The following is a 7,646-nucleotide window of genomic DNA, read 5'->3' as shown; positions in this document are numbered from 1 at the left end:
CGGGGTTCCCGGCCAGGAAGAGGCCCGGCCCGGGGGCCAGGCCCCTTTAAATTGGCCCGGGTTGTGGAAGGGGCCAAAGGGCCGGCCCCAGAGCGCCCGGGGCAAGGAAAACTTCCCGGGGCGGAAACCAAAGGCCGGCGGAAGGGAGGCCGGGACGCCCGGTGGCGAACCTCCCGGGAGCATTGGATTAAAGGCGGGCCCCCGGAAGCCTCGCCCCCCGGCCCCCATAAGCCTGGCCTCCCAAGGCAGGGGCCGGGGCCTGGCCCTCGGGAAGGGTCCTCCCTCCCCGGGAAGCCGCCCCTCCTTCCCTTCAGAGGAGGGCAATGGCAACAGGACGGAAGAGGAGGCAGGGGAGCCCCCCGGACCCTTTCCGGGGTTTCCCGGGCGGTCCCGGCAGGGCCAAGGGAGGCCGGAAGAAGGAATTTCCCTTGGCTAAGGGGCCTCCCGGCCGGGGGATTAAGAAATACTCCGGCCACGGCCGGGAAGCCCTTTTGGCCTTCCCAACCTTCCCTTCCAAGGTTAGGGAGCCGGGCAGGAGAGAGGGAGGCCCAGGAAGGGAAAAGGGAAGGAGAACGGAAGGGAAGGGAAAGGGGGGAAGGGAAGGGCCCAAGAAGAAGGAAGGGGGCCCTTGGGGAGGGGGGAGCCAGTAGACAAACTGGCAAATAAAATTTGGGAAACCCTCCCATTAACCAATAACCCCCAGAAACCCAACAGGCCTCCCTTCTTGGGGTTTTGGGGAAGCAGGAAACCCAAAAAACGGAAGGGAGGGAGGGAGGAGGAAGAAGCCGGAAGGAAAGGGGAAAAAAGGAAAGCGGAAGGAGAAAGGGAAAACCGAGAAAGGGGGAGAAGGGGAGGCCCCAAATCCCCCGAGTTGGTTTCCCCCCATTTGAAAGGGGGGAGGAAGAGGAAGAAGAGGAGGACTGGGCACCCTGCCTGAATGGGGGCCCCAAGGGCACTTCCCACCCTCCGGGGCCCCTGGAGGCCCAGATAAAGGGGCCACCCTTGGGCCCCCAGGAGGAAGGGGAGGGGGGGGGAAAAAGGGAATGGGTCTTTGGTCCCCAAAGGCCAATCCGTCCCCTTTGAGGGCCCGGCCCCTGGGCTCCAATCCTTTCCTCCTTTTCCCGCCACCTTTGGGCAGCGGCCCCGTTTCCTAAGTGGGGGAGTTTGGGAGGAGGGGTGGGAGGGCACGCAAGCGGGGCCGCCCGGGCTGGGGGCCGGTGAGGTGGCGCTGAGGTCACAGTGGAGGGGCCTGTGACCTCCAGTTCACCCCAGCCCCAGAAAGCCTAGCTCCGCTGTGGGAGGCTCAATCCCTCTCAAACGGCCAGCCCCTGAGGAAAGGAAGGATGGAGGCCGTTTAAGGCCTCTTATGGCCTGTTTTCTTGTCCTGTGCTCTGGTTCTATTTCTGGGAGGCAGGGCAAGGGCAAGGGGCCCCATTTCCCATCCAACCCTCCCCTCCCTCTCACTTTCTGGTCCTCTGGCGGAAAGAACCCTTTAATTCCCAAATTTGACAGGCCAAGTTATCTAAGGAAACTTGGCCTCCCACCAGCCCCCTTAACCTTCCATCCTTCCCAATAGTCTTTCCCTGCAACTCAAAAGCAAGACTGGGGCTTCTCAGGAGGCTGGGCTGGCGGTGGCTGGGGTGGGAGGTGCCGTGGAATTTCGTGGCCGGGCTGTGCCAGGGATTCCGGACCGCTGGGGTTCTTTCCACTTGCCGGCTGTCCCACAAAATACGTCGTGTCTGGGGTTTGGGAGGGCCAAGGCCCAATGGGGTCAGGGCAGGTCCTTGGGAAGAAACTAAGGCAGGGCCCGGCCCAGTCTTGAGTTGAGGTCCAGTGGGAACAGGGCAGTGGGAATCTTTGCCTTGTGTTAGTGGATTCAGGGAATCCTGGGCAGAAGTAAGAGGAACTCTGTGCTAGAAGTGAGTTGCGATCAGTATTCCAGGCCACCATTGCTTGCAGGGGAGGCAGTTAGACAAAGGCTCGGAAAGGTGGACCCTGCCACTTGGCCCCTTCTCAAAGGGTGGGAGGTCTTGAAACCCTCATTTCCAAAGAGGGTCTTCCAAGAACCAAATCTTCTTGGGGTTTCCCCCTTTCCATTTCCATTGGGTTTGCTATTTGGGATCTCCTGCCCTCATTTCTTTGGGGTCTGGGCGTGGTCTTAAGGGGATGATCCTGGGACTTTCGTTTCCATAAACTTAAATTGACCTTTTTGATTCTCCGTTTTTTTCCATGGAAGTCTGCCCCTTCCTTCATTGGGAGGCTCTGCCTCGTTTATGGGAGGCCTTGACTTAATCTTTATTTGGGGATTCTCCCTTTTCTTTGGGCCCTTCCTTATCTTCATTGGGGATTCTCCCTATTTTTGGGAGTTTAAACTAATCTTCATTGGGGATCTCCTGCTTCTCCTTTAGGGCCCTCACCTTGTTCTTCATTGGGATTCTCTTTCTCATTTTCCTTGGGTCTCGGCCTTGATCTTCATTGGGGATCTCTGCCTCTCCGTTTCCATGGGGTCCCAACCTTTTATCTCCCTGGGGATCTCTCCCTTTTTGTTTCCTGGGGATCTGCCCGGTCTTCATTGGGGATCTCGCTTCTCGTTTCCATTGGGGGTCTGTGACTTGATCTTTTTTGGGGATTGCCCCCTCATTTCTGTTGGGGCCCTTCCTTGATCTTCTTGGGGATCTCTGCCTCCCTGGTTTCCCATGGGGTTCTGTGACCTTTATCTTCAGGGGATCTCTCCCTTTTTTGTTTTCCATGGGGGTTCTGCCTGTGATCTTCATTGGGGATCTCTGCCTCTCATTTCTATGGGACGTCTCTGACCTTGCTCTTCATTGGGGATCTCTGCCTATCGTTGCCATGGGGAGTCTGCCTGTGGTCTTCATTGGGGATCTCTGCTTCTCATTTCCATGTCAAGTCTCTCACCTTGATCTTCATTGGGGATCTCTGCCTCCTGGTTTTCCTTGGGGGTCTGTGGCCTTTATCTTCCTGGGGATTCTCCTTTTCCCTTTTTGGATTTTCCATTGGGGGTCTGCCTTCCTTGCCCAGAGTCTTCAATTTTTGGGGATCTTACCTCTTTTCCATTGGGGTCTTGACCTTTAATCTTAGGGGATCTCTCCCTTTTCTTCTTTTTCCATTGGGGTCTCTGCCCCTTTTGAATCTTCATTGGGAAACTCTGCCTCTCATTTCCATTGGTTCTGACCCACTTATGGGGATCCTCTCCTCTCATTGCCATGGGGGAGTTCTGACCTTGATCTTACCATGGGGGGTCTGTGGGGATCTTCCTGGGGGATCTCTCCTTTGTTTCCATGGGGGTCTGCCTTGATCCATTGGGGGAGCTCTGCCTCTTGTTTCCATGGGGTCTGCCTGTGATCTTCACTGGGGTCTCTGCCTCTCGTTGATGGAGTCTCTGACCCTGATCTTCATTGGGGATCTCTGCTTCTCGTTTCCATGTCAGGTCTTTCACCTTGATCTTCATTGGGGATCTCTGCCCCTCATTTCTGTTGGGACGCTTCCTTGATCTTCATTGGGGATCTCTGCCTCTGCTTTCCATGGGGGGGATCTGTGACCTTTATCTTCACTGGGGATCTCTCCCTTTTGTTTTTTTGTTTCCATGGGGGTCTGCCCTTTGTTTTTGGGCCATCTTCACTGGGGATCTCTCCCTCTGTTGCCATGGGAGTTCTGCCTAGTCTTCTTGGGGATCTCTGCTTCTCGTTTCCATGGGGGCCTCTCACCTTGTTCTTCATTGGGATCTATGCCTTTCATTACCATGGGGAGTCTCTGATCTTGATCTTCATTGGGGATCTCCTCTTCTTGTTTCCATGGGGGGTCTGCCTGTGGTCTTCATTGGGGATCTGCTTCTCATTTCCATTCAGGTCTCTGACCTTGATCTTCATTGGCATTCTGCCTCTTGTTTCCTTGGGGAGTCTGTGACCTAGATCGTCATTGGGGAATTTGTTTCGCAGTTCCATGGGGCGTCGGCCTTTGATTTTCATTGGGGAGCTCTGCCTCTCATTTCTATGGGACGTCTCTGACCTTGCTCTTCATTGGGATCTCACCTCCTTTACTTCCAATTTCAGGTCTCCTTTTTTTCCAGGGTGGGTCTCCCCCAGGGGGGCTCTCTCTCATTTCCTGGGGTTTCTTTCTGACCTGATTTTCTTTTTGGGATCCCCCTCTGGTTTCCATGGGGGTTTGGGCCTTTATCTTCATGGGGCTCCCTTTTGCTTCTCCTTTCCTTTTGGGGGTCCTTCTCTTTCCATGGGGTTTGACGTCTGTTTGGGGATTTGCCCTTTTCTGTTGGACCCTTTCTTCATTGGGGATCTCTCCTTTTGCCATGGGGTTTTTGTGTCTTCATTTGGGATTTGCTTCTCTTTATGGGGTCTTACCTTGATCTTTTTGGGATCTCTGCCCTTCCTGGGAGCCGCCTTGATCTTCATTGGGGATCTCTGCCTCTTTTCCATGGGGGTCTTGACCTTTATCTTTTGGGATCTCTCCCTTTTTTTTCCATGGGGTTCTTTAAATTGATCTTTTGGGGATCTCTGCCCTCATTTCTGGGGGCCTTCCTTATCTTCATTGGGGATCTCTCCTTTTTCATGGGGGGTTCTTGACCTTTATCTTCATTGGGGAATCTCTCCCTTTTTTCCTTGGGGGGTCTGTGATTGATCTTTTTGGGGATCTCTGCCCCTCATTTCTGTTGGACCTTCCTTGATTTTCATTGGGGATCTCTCCCTTGCATTTCGATGTTTTTGGGCCGTTTCTTTCCCCGACCTTGATCTTCTTGAGGATCTCTGCCTCTGGTTTCCATGGGGGGTCTTGACCCTTTTTTGGGATTTTCTTTATTTTGGGGATCTTTTTCCCCCCCATTTCTGTTGGACCTTCCTTGATTTTTGGGGATCTCTGCCTCTCATTTCCATGGGGGTCTCTGACTTTAATTTTATTGGGGATCTCCCTTCTCTTTTCCTGGGGGGTCTTGACCTTGATCTTCTTGGGGATTCTGCCTCTTTTTTCCAGGGGGTTCTGACTTTAGGGATTCTTCTTTTTGGGGATCTTGCCTTCTTTCCCCGGTTTTTCCATGGGGGTCTGTGACTTGATTTTAGGGGATCTCTGCCCCTCATTTCTGTTAGGGGCCTTCCTTGATTTCATTGGGATCTCTCCTATTTCCAGGGGATCTCGCCTAATCTTTTGGGGACTCTGCTTCTCTTTCCTTGGGGGTCTTGGCCTTGATCTTCATTGGATCTCTCCTCTTTTCCTGGGGGTCTCTGACCTAATCTTATTGGGTTTCTTCCCTTTTCCTGGGGTTTTCCCATTTAGGGATCTTGACCTTTTTCTTCATTGGGATCTCTCCCTTTTGTGGTTTTTTCCTTTTGGGGATCTTTTCCTTGATTCTTTTGATTTTTGGCTCTTTCTGTTAGGGGGTTTCCTTGATTTCATTGGGGATCTCTCCTCCATTTCCATTGGAGGGGTTCTTTCTGGGACTGAATCTTCATTGGGACTCTGCCCTTTTCCGGTGGGGGTCTTGATTTATCTTCATGGGCCTCTCCCTTGGTTTCCCATGGGGCCTGGGTGTCTTTTGGGTTCCTGCCCTTTTCATTTTGCCATTGGGGGTCTCGCCTCTCATTTCATGGGGGGGTTCTCTGACCTTGTCTTCATTTGGGGAATCTCTGCCTTTTTCCATGGGGGTCTTACCTTGATCTTCTTGGGGATCCCCTTTTCCAGGGGGGTCTTGACCTTGATCTTTTATTAGGGGATCTCTGCCTTCCTTTAGATTTTTCATGGGGGTTCTCCCTGGTTTCCATGGGGGTCTTGCCTTTATTTCCTGGAGTCTTCCCCTTTTTTTTCCATGGGGAGGGTCTCCTGTTATCTTCATTGGGGACTCTGCTTCTGTTTCATGGGGGGTCTGTGACTTATCTTTTGGGGCTCTCTCCTTGGTTTCCATGGGGTCTGTGATTGTCTTTTTGGGGATCCCCTCCCATTTCCTGTGGGCCTTCAAATCTTTTGGGGATCTCTGCCTCTTTTCCATGGGGGTCTTGACCTTTATCTTCATAAATCTCTCCTTTTTGTTTATGGGGGTCTTTTGATCTTTTGGGGCTCCTTCTGTTTCATGGGGTCTGTGACTTGTCTTTATTGGGGTCTCTGCCCCTCATTTTCTGGGACTTTTTAAGTCTTCATTGGGATCTCTGCCTCTTTGGTTCCATGGGGTCTTGCCTAATTTTCATTGGGGATCTCCTTTTTTCCATGTCAGGTCTCTGACCTTCCCTCTTCTTGGGTCTTTCTTGGCATTGGGGGGTCTCTGCCTTTCTTTTCCATGGGGGTCTGTGACCTTGATCTTTGGGGATCTCTCCTTTTTTTCCATGGGTCTCCTTGATCTTCTTTAAGGGTTCCTCTTTTTCCATGGGGGTCTGTGGATCTTAGGGGATCTCTCCTTTTCCGGGGGTCTTATGATCTTCTTGGGGGATCTGCTTCTCGTTTCCATGGGTCTTTACCGATTTATTTTCTGCCCCTCTTTCTGTTGGGACCTTCCTTGATCTTCATTGGGGATCTCTGCCTCTTTTCCTGGGGGGTCTTGACCTTTATTTCATGGGGATCTCCTTTTTTTTCCATGGGGGGTCTTGCCTTAATCTTCATGGGGATCTCTGCCTCTCTTGCCTGGGGTCCTCCTGACCTTGGGGATTTCTTTCTTTCCATGGGGCCCTTACCTTGCTTCATTGGGGATCTTCCTTTTTCCATGGGGGGTCCGCGTCTTCATTGGGGGATCTCCTCTTTTTTTCCTGGGGGGTCTGCCTGTGTTTCATTGGGGGACTCTGCTTCTCTTTTATGGGTCTCCCCGATCTTCATTGGGGATCTCTCTTCTTGTTTTTGGGGGTCTTACCTGGTCTCTTGGGGAATTTGCCCATTCCTGGGGCTGGCCCGGTTTTCATTGGGGGGTCTGCCTCTCATTGCCATGGGGGTCTCTGGTAGCCCTGGATCTTCATTGATGATCTCTGCTTCTTGGTTCCATGGGTGGTCTGCCTGTGATCTTCATTGGGAGACTCTGCTTCTCATTCCATGGGGAGATTCTCGACTCTCATTTCAAATAAGTCCTCTGACATGGCTTCATTGGGGATCTCTGCCTCTGGTTTCCATGGGGGGTCTGTGACCTTTATCTTCACTGGGGATCTCTCCCTTTTGTTTCCATGGGGGGGTCTGCCTGTGATCTTCATTGGGGAGCTCTGCTTCTCGTTTCCATGGGGGGTCTGTGACTTGATCTGTATTTGGGATCTCTGCCCCTCATTTCTGTTGGGACGCTTCCTTGATCTTCATTGGGGATCTCTGCCTCTCATTGCCATGGGGAGTCTCTGACCTTGATCTTCATTGGGGATCTCTGCTTCTCATTTCCATGTCAGGTCTCTGACCTTCATCTTCATTGGGGATCTCTGCCTCTCATTGCTGGCCAGGGTCTCTGACCCCAGTCTTCATTCCATGGGGGGTCTGTGACCTTGGTCTTCACTGAGGATCTCCCTTTTGTTATGGGGGGGTCTGCCTGTGATCTTCATTGGGAGCTCTGCCTCTTGTTTCCATGGGGGTCTGCCTGTGATCTTCACTGGGGATCTCTGCCTCTCGTTGCCATGGGGAGTCTCGGCCTGATCTTCATTGGGGATCTCTGCTTCCACCGTTTC

This window comes from Sarcophilus harrisii, chromosome X (genome assembly GCF_902635505.1).
Source record: "Sarcophilus harrisii chromosome X, mSarHar1.11, whole genome shotgun sequence".
Classification (NCBI taxonomy): Eukaryota; Metazoa; Chordata; class Mammalia; order Dasyuromorphia; family Dasyuridae; genus Sarcophilus; species Sarcophilus harrisii.
The sequence above is the reverse complement of the archived record's forward strand: the minus strand, read 5'-3'. Positions refer to the sequence as shown.